The following is a 15,072-nucleotide window of genomic DNA, read 5'->3' on the forward strand; positions in this document are numbered from 1 at the left end:
AGGAGGCCATTTGACTCATCCCCATAACCCCACGTATTTACCCTGCTAATCTCCCTGACACTGAGGGGCAATTTAGCATGGCCAATCAACCTAACCCGTACTGTAGGAGGAAGCCCATGTAGATGAGGGGAGAACGTGCAAACTCCACACAGTCACCCAAGGCCGGAATCGAACCCGGGTCTCTAGCGCTTTGAGGCAGCAGTGCTAACCAATATGCCACCGTTCTGCACTGGTGACACAGAAAATTGTTTTTGCCTCTACTGACTCAAGTGCCAGGAAGAGCTTTGTGCTTGAGAAGGGCACTTACTTCTTTGTGCGAAGGAACATAGAAGATGAGCAGGGAACCTTCAGACATTGTGGCCACAGAAGCCAGTCACTGTGAGCATCCAGAGGGAGGGCAGAAAATCAAGGGGAAGAGGCTACTACCTGCAGAGAGGAGGAAGAGGAGAGACAGGCCAACCAGGAACTTCTCTGTGGGAACCTAGGACATCCTACATCTGTATGATGGAGAACCAGTGTCGAAGGCAACTGAAGCTAAACCATGAGGTGGCGGCAGACATATGTCACATAGTCTAACATCAACTCGAACAACAAATGATTGGCTCCCTCTGCCCTGCAGTAGATGTGAAGGTTATTGCTCTCAACTTATTTGCCTAAGATGGTCCCCAGGATCATCTGCCAGGAGTATCTCAGCTAGGGGTACACAGCTACATTAAGGTTGTAATGAATATCTTGTGCTTCAGGACATTAATTTCCCTGTAGATTTGGCATCTCAGATGCAGGAAACCACAGCCTTTGCCCAATGAGCAGGCTTCCCTCAGGTGCAGGGTGTTATATACTGCACCCATGCTGCCATGAAAATCTCAGTTCAACATACGGAAGTCCTTCCACTCCATCAATGTACAAGTGGTTTGTGAGCACAACAAAGTCTTCTTTCAAGATACCCTGGCAGCTGCCAAGACTCCTTCATGCTGAGGAGTTCCCTCAGTTATTTCAGCCACCAATGCGGATTTGGCACTGGCTTCTGGGGGACAAAGGCTGCCCTTTAGAACTGGGATAATAATCCTTATTGGGAACAGACAAACAGAGGCTGAGCGCAACTACAACAGCAGCCATGTCATCACCAGGCGGACAGGCAATTGACATTTTAAAGATGTTTCTGGTGCCCCGATCACTCAGCTGAAGTTCAGCAATATATATTTGTAGTTTTACTTGGTCACATTCATATGACTGAAACCCTCACCATAATAACCATGGCCCTCATTATATTTTAACCACACAGGGTAATAAACCATTCAGAATCTGGCCCCCTCACATGAACGCCAGTGACTGTAAATGTGGGATCCAGGGACCAAATTGTCTATAATCAAACTATGCTCACAAGGCTGAAAGTGACACAATGTCAGACTTCAAACCCTATACATGTTGATAGGATTATATGTTGCAATGTACATGCAGATAAGACACCTCGTGCACAAGGATCCAATAACTATGCAACAACAGCTCTTTGAAGGAACTTACGCACCATTCATTCTGGCCAATGGTCCAGCTTCTAACATGGGCTGGACATGCAACTTTCCTGGCTTCCCGATACCTCTGCTTACTATACAAGACACCTGAAACGCCAACACAACTGAGGTAGTGGGCACAGCAGACAACCAATGTTATCCCTGCACAATCCATAGCCTCCTAGGCTGCAATGTCTACACCTAGGCCAATATGGAACAATGCAGTGCTGATGACTGCCTCGTCCCAGTACTTCTGCTAAACAGCATCTATTCATGGAGTCTGATCATTGAGGCTCCCCTCTGGAATTAAGCTTGGACGAACAATGGAAGTGACAAGCAGCTAGTTAGTGTTGGAGTTTCTGACCTCTGGAATCCTATGTGATAGAGCAAAAAAGGAAGATGTCCTCCAAAGTATCATAAATCAGACGACAACTTTGGCCAGGCATTTCCAACCCTAGCCAGGCTTTTCCAACCCTGGCCAGGCTTTTCCAACCCCGGCATAGGCAGGCATCATCGAGGGCGGGATGGAAAAAAATGGAGAGCAGTTCCCACCACAACAATGCCTGCTGGTGTCGTAGCTGGAAAATCCCACCCTTTGATCCTGATGACCTGTCGAGCATTCCATCCTCATAATTACTGAGAATAACCACCTTCATAATGTTTCCATTTGTTTTGAACTCTCCGGCGTACAAACACTAAGTTATATACAGTTGTAAGTAAATACTTCCAAGAAGTACTCAACTGTCTGGTGCACAGGGCAAGATTCTCTGGCCTCCCAGCCACGTGCTTGCTGCCAGTGGGAGCTGGCATGTTGTTTGCGAGCGGCGGGATTCTCTGATCCTGCTGCAGTCAATGGGAATTCCCACCGATGTCACCCCACGCTGGCGGGAAACCCTAGGGTGGGGGTGCGCTGCCGGCGGGACCGGAGAATCCTGCCAGCGTGAATGCCTGGAGAATTCTGGCCACATTGTAAAAAATATAACCATGGTGAACCCATTAGTCCTCCCAGCCTCTCAGTATTCAAAGCTCCAATGAAAACAACCCAAGCCTATGCAACCTCTCTTCATAAACGTTCCATCCCAGGGAGTATCCTGGTGAATCTCCTCTGCACCCCCTCCAGTGCAATCAGATCCTTCCTATAATGTGGCGACCAGAACTGTACACAGAACTCCAACTATGCCCTCACCAAAGTTCTATACAACTCCAACATGACTTCCGTGCTTTTGTAATCTATGCCTCGATTGAGAAAGTGATGTGGAGATGCCGGCGTTGGACTGGGGTAAACACAGTAAGAAGTTTAACAACACCAGATTAAAGTCCAACAGGTTTATTTGGTAGCAAAAGCCACACAAGCTTTCGGAGCTCTTAGCCCCTTCTTCAGGTGAGTGGGAATTCTGTTCACAAACAGAGCTTATAAAGACACAGACTCAAATTACATGAATAATGGTTGGAATGCGAATACTTACAACTAATCAAGTCTTTAAGAAACGAAACAATGTGAGTGGAGAGAGCATCAAGACAGGCTAAAAAGATGTGTATTGTCTCCAGACAAGACAGCCAGTGAAACTCTGCAGGTCCTTACTCGATTGAGAAAGGCAAGTGTCCCATATGCCTTTTCACCATCCCAACATGCCCTTCCGCTTTCAGAGATCTGTAGATAAACACGCCAAGATCCTCTGGTTCCATAGAACTTCCTAGTGTCCTACCATTCATTGAGAATACAATGCAATATGTAAACCTCAGGAACCACGTTGTGGGCGGAAATGAGAAATCGTTAGTTAAAATGCTTCACAACTTCTGAGAACTATTAAATAGCTGCACCAAGTACACGTTTAAATTACATTTCAGGTATGACATGCCAGCATGCTTTCTCTCTCTCTAGTTCCTGACTGCTGGTCTGAAATTCAGTTAAAAGACTAGAAATCCGTTCCCTCTTGGTAACACTAAGTGGCCGACAGCCAGGTATTCAAAGAACCCGCTTGTTTTAAGTGATGCAATTGATGAGGTCTGTCAAAGGTTAAGTACCCAATTAATCTTTTTCTACAATAATCTGGGCCAGTGTTGGCCCTGGATCCCCACACCTCCGTGATCGGTCTATCCCACGACCATGCTCTCTGCCCACCCCACCTGGCTGCTAGCTGCTCTGTCCTGAACATGAGACCTCAATCTGGTGCCCTGCGGCTCAATTCACCAATGTTAGACAAGTCAAAAACAAAGCTCGAGCCCAGTGCCTCTGTACCACCATTCAATAGCCTAGACCGTACGTTAAATAAAAAGCCACCCTGAAAATGGAATTCAATACAATTGATGCAAAACAATCATTTGCTTTCTATAACAGCAAAGTACCATTGACACAGGAAACCAGACATAAAAACAGAACACACTGAAATGTGCTCTTTACGCTAGTGGCTCTTAGCTACCTGTGATAAATATTAGAAAGTGCAAAAGCTTTTATTCTATTGTTTGCAAGCGTAGCAGAACAGCACTAAGAGCAGACATCATTGTAACACCAGGGGCTGAATTAATGAGGATACATCTGGGTGGTGAAAGGGCTGTGATTGTACCATGGAATCACAGAAATTACAGCACAACACAAGGTCATTAACCCATTGTGCCTATGCCAAGGCTGGGTTGTGAAAGGTGGAGGAAGTATTTCACTTTCGTACTGATGTTACATATGTAAAAGGGAAAAACAGAAAGCAACAGGCATTATATAGCTTTTGTTTCTAATGATATTTAATAGATTAGGGTGACTGTGTGGAGTTTGCATGTTCCCACCATGTCTGTATGGGTTTCCTCCAAATGCTCCAATTTCCTCCCACAGTCCAAAGATGTGTAAGTTAGGTGGATTGGCCATGGCAAATGTGCACTGTTACTAGGATAGGATGGGCCTGGGAAAGACGCTCTTTCGGAGAGTTGGTGCAGGCCCAATGGGCTGAATAGCTTCCTTCTTCACTATGGGGATTCTATGCCCCAATTAGCACAGTACAAACTAAGTGCAATTTTGACCCTCTTACTGTACCTGGAAACAGTCACCCCCCCCCCCCCCCACCCCCAGTCATGTGTCTGTGTTCTCTTCCCTAGTCTTCTCCCCTTAGTCGAGCCTTTGTCCTCCAGCTCCTTCACTTGCCTCTGACATGATCCAAGCACACACCCCTTCCCCCATCAAGATTTTGCCCTAGCCCCTTCCACCCCAACCCTCCCTCGCCTACCCACTGACAGGATTGGAAAGCTCTACCCTTAGACTCAGAGGTATGAGCACTGACACTGAGCCAAAGCAGACAATCAGCCAGATTATGAGCTTGAAAAGCATCCTATCTGGATGGATCACAACTTGGTATGGTTCCTATTCTGACCAAGACTGCAAGAAACTACAAAGGGTTGTGAACGAAGCCCAGTCCAACCCGCAAACCAGCCTCCCATCCATTGACTCTGTCTATGCTTCCCGCTGCCTCGGGAAAGCAACCAGCATAATCAAGGACCTCCCCTATCCGGGACATGCTCTCTTCCACCTTCTTCCATCGGGAAAAAGATACAAAAGCCTGAGATCACAGACCAATTGACTCAAGAACAGCTTCTTCCCTCCTGCCATCAGACTTTTGAATGGTCCGATCATGTATTAAGTTGATCTTTCTCTACATCCTACCTGTAACTGCAACACTATATTTTGCACCCTCTCCTTTCTTTTCCTCTGTGTACAGTAAAAATAAAAGTTTATTTATTAGTCACAAGTAGGCTTACATTAACACTGCAATGAAGTTACTGTGAAAATCCCCTCGTTGCCACACTCCAGTGCCTGTTCGGGTACACTGAGGGAGAATTTAGCATGGCCAACACACCTAACCAGTTCACATCTTTGGACTGTGGAGGGAAACCGGAGCACCTGGATGAAACCCACGTTGACACGGGGAGAATGTGCAAACTCCACACAGTGACCCAAGCCAGGAATCGAACACGGGTCCCTGGCGCTGTGAGGCAGCGGTGCTAACCATTGTGCCACCGTGCCGTCCTGGTGGTATCACGGTATGCTTTGTCTGTATAGCAAGAAACAAGACTTTTCACTATATCCCAATACATGTGACAATTATAAATCAAATCAGATGTATGTTATTACTTCACCTTTAAGAACAACTGCAGTGTATTAACCTTGTATTTAGAATGGGGGCAGATGTATGCTGCTGTCCGTTTATACTGGTCCCCACTGGCACTAGCATGAGACCCACACCTTAAAGCAAGTTTTGGTTATGCAAACAGAAATAATGGAGGAATTACGTGGGCAGTTTCTGGCAAATCAGGTGGATTTTGGAGTGTATCTGGCTTCTGTTTACAAATATGAACAAGGAATTAGATCATAACTACAGCTCGTCACAGTTTCTAACCAAATATTGGACTTTTCTGCAATAAAAAACTCTGTATGCAATCAAAAATAAAATACAGCCTGAAATATTAAGGAAATACTCCAAGCGTGGTACCATGTTATTAACATTGCTGTTTAATGACCGGTGATTATTCCATTTATATGGTCTATTAAAAAAGTATTCCTATTGAAAAGCTACGTTGCACAAAGCGCACACTGCTCCCAAACTGGAAAGGGCTGGAATCCACAGATAGGATTTGACCCTGTTTGTGTAAATTTTAAACTACTTTCCCTGTAATAGCTCAAGGCCCCATAACCGAAATAATCCAAAACCGCGCATGGCACCATGATAAAGCTGTTAACATAGAACACATCCATGAATAGTCTGCCCCTTATCCCAGGAGTGCACTGATGTGCAGCTAGTCCTGGGTTTTTGCTAATCTTTTAATCCTCTCAAAGGCTGTTCCTCCCCTCTGCATGGTGACATTATTTCTTCTCATTTCGTTAACTTTCTTTTGGTTCAATTTATAGCCTCTTGCTTTCGGGGCCTCTGTGTCGGTGCAACGTATCAGAAAGTGGGAACCATGCATTGGAACTTTGCATACCTTGCGAATTGTCGTGTCACAGTCATTCTCAAACTGACACTGTAAACCGAATGCAGCAGCTATTTGCTCTGAACAGAATTCAGGAGGGGAAACATCACTACCTTCCACGCCAAGGTGATTCCTGATCGAGGTGGACTCGAATCAGACAACTGCCAAAGAAATCAGCAGTGCATGAACTGTGCGTAGGCAATCCAGTGCCACCCAGTGCATTAAATGGAGAGTGACGGAGGTTTAGCTTGGATCAAACAAATTTCAACTGAATACAAATCAGCCAGTGCAAGAGAAAACACGAGATAAACATTCAGAGATAACTCAAGATTGGAGATGTGTGAATCAGAGTTAGAATTTATCCACTTATGCATCGGCAAGGTGAGAGGGTCAAGTCACCAAGTCGAGTCTATAATCCTTTTTATTTTAAAACTGGGCATCAGATTTGATTGCCAACCTGATGTCCTTGCACTTGGCTGGCTTTCGAAAACTGCCTCGGTAATCATACGGAAAGGCCCTGAAGCATGAACCTGGGGGAATCTCAACTCCTCCACTCCCGACAGCAGCTGATCCCTACACTTGTGCAGCAATCTTATGTGTCACTTACTCTGGCTACTGCAGGCAAAGGAGCTGAAGGAACCAGTTTGATAATGAAGAGAGTGCAGGCCCAGACTCTGCCATGGTAACGATGGCCAAACTGCCCTTGTTTGCCATCATCACGCCTAAAACTGAGAGCAACATCTGGAGCCTGCACCTGTTCAGTTAAATGTAGAAGTTACTGTCAGTGATGCTTCCCAACAGGATGCAGAAGTGTTGAGGCCCCCAGTCTGCAATAAATTAAAAATCACTTAAATCACCCAACCTTTTGAAGGATTTAATCTCATTATCAAAGTCCTTGAACTAGTTACACATAGTTGAATGAGGTACAGCTAGGTTGTTAATGACATACTATGGGTGGCACGGTGGTTAGCATTGCTGCCTCATAGCGCCAGGGATCCGGGTTCAATTCCTGGTTTGGGTCACTGTCTGTGCGGAGTCTGCACATTCTCCCCGTGACTGCTTGGATTTCCTCCGGGTGCTCCAGTTTCCTCCCACAGTTCGAAAGACGCGCTAGTTAGGTGCATTAGCCATGCTAAATTCTCCCCCAGTGTACCCAAACAGGCACCGAAGTGTGGCAACTAGTGGATTTTCACAGTAACTTCATTGCAGCATTAATGTAAGCTGACTTGTGACACTAATAAATAAACTTTAAACTTAAACTAAGTTCATAATTACTGTTGACAAACTTGGCTGACCCTAAACAACTAACTTAATATTTGTGGAATGGAAAATATCTCCATTATGATCGACTATCCCATATATTTTTAAAATTATAGTAATATCTTAACGTTTATGATTTCTCAGCTCCTACCTTAATTCAGTTTCATATAATGCGCATGTCCTAATAGGTGGCAAGATGGCACAGTGGTTAGCACTGCTGCCTCACAGCGCCAGGGACCTGGGTTCGATTCTGACCTCGGGTGACAGTCTATGTGGAGTTTGCACGTTTTCCCTGCGTCTGCATGAGATCCTCCAGGTACTTCGGTTTCCTCCCACAGTCCAAAAATGCGTGGGTTAGGTGGATTGGCCGTGCCAAATTGACCCTAATGTCTGGGGGATTAGCAGGGCAAATGCATGGGATTGTGGGAATAGGGCCTGGGAGGGATTATGGTCGGTACAGATTTGATGGTCCAAATGGCCTCCTTCTGTACTGTAGGATGTTAGAATGTAACCAGTGACAAATTTGTATTGGATGTAATGTGACCAATGGGAACAAGATGCAAGGGTCAGCTGACCCAGTAAAACATGGAACCAGAGTGATGTAAGTCAGCTGACCAACTGATTCACTATAAATAAGGAACTATGTAGAATTGTAGAGAGCTTGGAGTGGCCCAGGGCGAGGCCCCAAATCTGAAGTAATGATGTTTCTTTATTAAACCCTTTCTTTGATTATAAATTGGAGTAAGTTTTGTTGTTGTTTCATTAGCTGCATTTTGAAGAGTTCCTTCTGAAGAAACATAGGGATTCTCTGATGATTCTACCATTCCATGAACCTGTGTTAAGGCCTCAATCAGTGTATTTCTTTACAAACATCGCTTCTCGGCCTTTTGGCTAAGATCAAGTGTAGTATGGATCGGATGGGTGGGATGCTCTTCGGAGGGTCAGTGCAGACTCAGTGGGCCAAATGGCCTCCTTCTGCACTGTAAGGATTCTAATCATTTCAATTCTGTATAAAATATAATTAGGAGTGAAGGTCAATCAATGCATTTTACTTTCATTTGATAAACACAAAATACTGCGGATGCTGGAATCTGAAACAAAAACAGAAAAATACTGGAAAATCTCAACAGGTCTGACAGCATCTGTGGAGAGAGAATAGGGCCAATGTTTCGAGTCTAGATGACCCTTCGTCAGAGAATCTTGAGCTCTGACAATTCCCTCTGTTCATTATGAATGATTGACTGAGTTTCCAAAGCAACAATTATCGCAACAGGGTTCACAGTCTGACTGACAGCTTAAAGAGGCTACTAAAAGATTTGGGGTATGAATAAAGTTTGTTTGTTTTATGAGAGAGAACATCTAAAATCTTTGGTGATTTCATGAATGGGAGGTTTTTTTTCACCATTAGGTCTGTATAATGAAAACCACATTATATTTTAAGAAGTTTATTCTTTTCATCTCCACATGGCTCCCGAGGTCTGCTCATGTTGGATATTGGCTAAGTAGGCATTGAAATATGAAGGGCCCAAAGTGGTGAGGACATAAGTTGGTACGGAGGGTTGGGGGCGATGGGGTGTGAGGGGTGATGGCTAAAGGGGTGAAAATTTTCTAAACAGCTCGGGCTATGTCCTTCTAACCACCATGCCTTGCCACTCCCTGTCTTCCTGGCATCTCGGGGTCAGCGGGCCTAACCTCACCTGCCCACTTGGAGCAAAGATTGCACTTTTGGGGTACCTTTTACTGAGGCAGGTCTACTAGCCCAAGAGTTGCCTGCCCCGAAGAGGTACGAGCCAAAATCACGTTCTCACTGACTATACGCTGTTAAGCTCAATGTTCTTTCAGGGGTGATACCTGCCGTTTAAGATGACTTTCAGGCAACTACCAAATTTAATTCCACTCCGACAATCGATCAGTAAACATGAAAATTCAATATTTTCTACAGCCATGAGCAGGAGTTTAGCTGATTTGGAACAAGCTGGAGGACATTGAAAATCTTAGCAGGTTGACAAGCAACCAAATCACACTGGCACAAACGTCAAACCTCGATTGGTGAGGAGGTGTCCATAAATGGATCAGACACCATCATTAGTGACCAGAGTTGACAGGTTAGCATCTGAAGCATAAAATGAGACAATTCTCAGTGTCATCATTTTCATTAACTATAACTTAATAGGAATTAATTAAACGCACATTAGCATAACTTCAGCCAATTTACTCTAAATGAAGTCTGACTTATTACTTCTCCAGCCACTCCAGGCTGATGATGGCGGAGTTTGATAGCAGGATACTCACTTCAATTTCTGCCCAATGAAAGATGAAAACTGAATAATCACTATTGCAGGATTTCAGTGATTTGGTTCACTATACATTACCGTGGAGCAGTGCTGCCGGTGCCTTGCGTATAAGGATAATTTTAACCCCTGTGCGAATGGGACGAACTAATTAAAAATGGCTGTGACAGTGACAGTGCATACCAACTTTGCTGTCTTCTGTTTTAAGTTGTTCCTCTAAGCAACACCACCTTCACAAACATCAGCAGAACCCTTCTTCAAATAACTAGATTGGGGGACAAAAGATGTCACTGGGCCACAGCAACAATTTTAACTCTGACACGTTAGGGGAAGCTATTGTGGCTTTCCTGCCAACTGAAGAGAATCCTGGACCTGAGGAAGCTCCAAGAAGAGTAACTTTCTTTAAAATCTTCCACGAGGGGCCTGAAAGATCAGCAGCCTCATGGTGGTTTAGAACTTATTGACACCGGTTCCTTTCAAACCCGCACACATTCCCACCAAAACCACAGCCTACTCAACTTAATCATGGGAGTTCAAAACCCCCCAAACTTCACACTGCTACCGTCAGGCGGGGGTAGAATTGGCAGTTGCCTCACGGTCCCACCGCATCCACCTGATGCTACCTGGAAAGAATGTGCAAAGAATGTGACTAAGCTCTCTTTCAGAGAGACGGTGTAGAGTTGATGGGCTGAGTGGCCTACTTCTGCACAGCAAAGATTCAGTGATTCCCACTTTCAGAAAAAAAAGTTACAGGATAACTCAGATGTTGAAGCCCATTTCGATACAGCAACATATTCAGGAATTAAGGTTGACATCCATTTTGTTTATTGTTTTCCCTGCAGTGAGTTCATGTTCTGCTTTGCTGATAAAATTACAACTTATGAGCAACATGATTTAAACAATACTAGACCATATCAAAATATCGCAAAACACTATCAGAAGTACAATGGCAACTATAAACATAGCAGCCGTTATGTTCGCAATAAATTCCCACAGATAACAATGGGAGCAATGTTGTACATATTGGGCGGGGAGGAATGTTGGTCAAGGTGCCACAGGACCTTCTGCACTTGCTATGAATAGTGCACAAGAACTTTAACAGCCACCTGAGTTATCAGGACAGGACCTTGGTTTAACCTTACAAGTAAAGTACAGTATATTTTACAATGAGGCATTCACCACACAGCAGTAGAGCTGCAATCAACTGAGTCAAGTTGATACACATTAACTTGATGTGGAGTGCTACCTCAGAGATTTGAAGTGCAAGGATGATAGGTTTTATTTCACTCTTTAAATAAGCTTTCATACCATAGATACAAAGCTCCCAGCTTTACACAGTCCATCATAACCTGTATAAAGCAACCTCCTTAGAACTGGTCATTTCTGTATGGTAAATAAGTTATGATCTGGTTAGGGACCAGTAATGTTTTGTTTAAAGTAAACAAAGTAAAAAAGACAAGTAAAAAGTTAAACACCTTACAATGTCCATCGTGTACTCTAATATATAGAACTAACATGAAGTAAATATGAATTAACAGCCACACTATGATCAAAATTATTGCACTGCGCATTAAATGGCAAATGTTACCAAGACAGATCCCAAGGATTTCTCAGCAGCATACGCAGATATCAGTGACCACTAATGTGTTCTGATATAGCAACAGGACATCTGAGCATGGGTGGTAATGAATTTCTAATGGCCAAGTCCACTCGTGTTCGCAGCAATCCCATTCGATTTTGCCATGCCATAGGTGGTAAATCTCGTTAAAACTCTGTCTCCCTCAAGAGGCATTTCAACTCTTTAATTTCACAGATCTAGCCCCTGAATTCCCTCAAAAGTCGCTCTGACACAGACTGCCACATCAACTGCTTAGCTGCCAATGGTTCAATCTCTTCACCTGAGACTGTGTTCCACAAGATTCACAAAGCTATGCTTCCGCTGAAAATTATCAACGCACTTTGAGTTCCTTCAAAGATCATTGGTTTCGCTAAGCTGGCACTGCTCTTGGGTTTCTCCAAACACCAGTCTTCTGGTTGCGACAAGCTATAAGTGACTACCAGGGCTTCTCCAAGGGCTGAAAACCACTGAAGGTCCACACTGCAACCAACAGCTGAACCAATGGCTTCTTCAAACCCTAACTGCCTGGAATCTGCTAGCATCTTTCCCTCTTCCCCTACTGCAGCACACAAATAAATTGAAACCAGATAATTTTCTTCAGCTCCACCCACCTTCACTTTCAGGGTTAAAAGCTGAGTGTTTTTAAATCAATTTAGCTCATCTCCCAGAACAGAACATGTCCCTGACTACACTGCTTTGCAAACAGTGTAGACACCATTGCCAGGATTTTACGATCTTGCTCAGGTGAGCCTTGTAAAATCCCGCCCGAGGCCAACGGAGAATTCTGTTCTGCGAGCGTCGCCCACCCGGATTGCAGGGCGGGCGAGAACAAAGAACAAAACAGCACAGGAACAGGCCCTTCGGCCCTCCAAGCCCGTGCCGCTCATGTGCCCAACTAGACCATTCGTTTGTATCCCTCCATTCCCAGTCTGTTCATGTGGCTATCTAGATAAGTCTTAAACGATCCCAGCGTGTCCGCCTCAATCACCTTGCTTGGCAGTGCATTCTAGGCCCCCACCACCCTCTGTGTAAAATATGTCCCCCTGACATCTGTGCTGAACCTTGCCCCCCTCACCTTGAACCCATGACCCCTTGTGTTCGTCACCTCCGACCTGGGAAAAAGCTTCCCACTGTTCACCCTATCTATGCCCTTCATAATTTTATACACCTCTATTAGGTCGCCCCTCATCCTCCGTCTTTCCAGGGAGAACAACCCCAGTTTACCCAATCTTTCCTCATAGCTAAGACCCTCCAAACCAGGCAACATCCTGGTAAACCTTTTCTGTACTCTCTCCAAAGCCTCCACGTCCTTCTGGTAGTGTAGCGACCAGAACTGGACGCAGTATTCCAAATGTGGCCTAACCATCGTTATATACAGCTGCAACATCATATGCCAACTTTTATATTCTATGCCCCATCCAATAAAGGCAAGCATGCCATATGCCTTCTTCACCACCCTCTCCACCTGTGCTGCCACCTTTAAGGACCTGTGGACTTGCACACCCAGGTCCCTCTGTGTGTCTATACTCCTGATGGTTCTGCCATTTATTGTATAGCTTCCCCTTACATTAGATCGACCGAAATGCATCACTTCGCATTTATCTGGATTAAATTCCATCTGCCATTTCTTCGCCCAATGTTCCAGCCTATCTATATCCTGCTGCATTCTCTGACAATGTTCATCACTATCCGCAACTCCAGCAGTCTTTGTGTCGTCCGCAAACTTACTGATCACACCAGCTACATCTTCCTCCAAATCATTTATATATATATCACAAACAGCAGAGGTCCCAGTACAGAGCCCTGCGGAACACCACTAGTCACAAACCTCCAACAGGAAAAAGACCCCTCCACTGTTACCCTCTGTCTTCTATGGGTAAGCCAGTTCTCCACCCATCTAGCTAGCTCACCTTATATCCTGTGATATTTAACCTTTTGCACCAGCCTGCCATGAGGGACCTTGTCAAACGCTTTACTAAAATCCATATAGACGGCATCCACGGCCCTTCCCTCGTCAATCGTTTTTGTCACCTCCTCAAAAAACTCAACCAAATTTGTGAGGCATGACCTCCCTCGTACAAAACCATGCTGTCTATCACGAATGAGATTATTCAGTTCTAAATGCGCATATATCCTATCTCTAAGAATCTTCTCCAACAATTTCCCTACCACGGACGTCAAGCTCACCGGCCTATAATTACCCGGGTTATCCTTGCTACCCTTCTTAAATAACGGGACCACATTTGCAATCCTCCAATCCACTGGGACCTCACCTGTGTCCAGTGAAGAGACAAAGAGGCGGTAGAATTCCAACCCATGTTCCACTTTTCTAGCTAAGTAAGTCCACCTACAGTTTTATGGCTCCTCCAAACAGATCAATTCTGATTCTATAAAGCGATTTCAGGTAACCATCTGTATTCTCATTTTTTTATAGGTGTTCTGACAATCTCTAAAGCCCAGCATTTTATCACCTTATCTTCACAACATCAATCTTTCCAGAACTAAAAGTTACCTCTAAAATATTAACATGAACCATGAACTAGATATTCATCACAATTGACATAAGAGTATCGCTCATCATGGCATTGTTACTGAGGTGACATGGCTCTGGCATCTCCAGCGTTTATTTTCTCCAAAGAAGAATCAAATGATTTTCTGTCCTTCTCTCCCAAATAACTCTGAATAAATTCATTCTCTGTTATTGTGCTAAGCAACACCACTCAGAGCAGAATTGATCTCAGGGGAGAATCTATAAATGATCCAAGGTAAGGAAGGGAAAAATATTGGCTTGGTCTGCCTCTAGTTAATGATTGCTTTTGAAAGTGTAGATTCTGCAAACTGCACTTGGTTATGATGCCCTGTATGGTCAACAACAGGGATATCATAGCTGTTGCTAAGCAGAGACTTGGTAACAAATTTTGTACGAGTAAGAATCTTGGGCTACAAGAAAATATAGATGGGATGGTCAAATGGGCAGGTGGAATTTAACCCTGAAAAGTGAGAGGTGATGCACATTGGAAGGAGTAATTTGACAAGGAAATAATCAATGAACGGCATGAGACTAGGAAGTTCTGTGGAACAAAGGGACCTTGGTGTGTTTGTCCATAGATCTCTGAAGGCGGAAGGGCACGTTCATAGGGTGGAGAAATGGGACACTTGTCTTTATCAATCGAGGCATAGATTACAAAAGCAGGGAAGTCACGTTGGAACTTTGGTGAGGCCACAGTTAGAATACTGTGCGCAGTTCTGGTCGCCACATTATAGAAAGGATGTGATTGCACTGGAGGGGGTGCAGAAGAGATTCACCAGGATGCTGCCTGGGATCGCTAGCACCAATGCTCCTCTCCCTGATGAGTTCAACACATTCTTCTATGTCTGTTTGAGCAGGAGGTCAGCGAGAGCCCCCCCCCCCCCCCCCCCGCCCCAAACTGGAAGCCTCGGATGA

General features: G+C 44.6%; 1 protein-coding gene and 1 pseudogene across 1 annotated transcript in view; one reads left to right on the plus strand and one right to left on the minus strand.

The window, feature by feature from the left end:
- usp43a (ubiquitin specific peptidase 43a) overlaps positions 1-15,072 on the minus strand; it is a 494,804-nt gene that overhangs the window by 146,935 nt on the left and 332,797 nt on the right. The window lies entirely within an intron of this gene.
- Positions 8,590-8,742, plus strand: LOC144502097 (U2 spliceosomal RNA; annotated as a pseudogene).

Source organism: Mustelus asterias, chromosome 12 (assembly GCF_964213995.1).
Source record: "Mustelus asterias chromosome 12, sMusAst1.hap1.1, whole genome shotgun sequence".
NCBI lineage: Eukaryota > Metazoa > Chordata > Chondrichthyes > Carcharhiniformes > Triakidae > Mustelus > Mustelus asterias.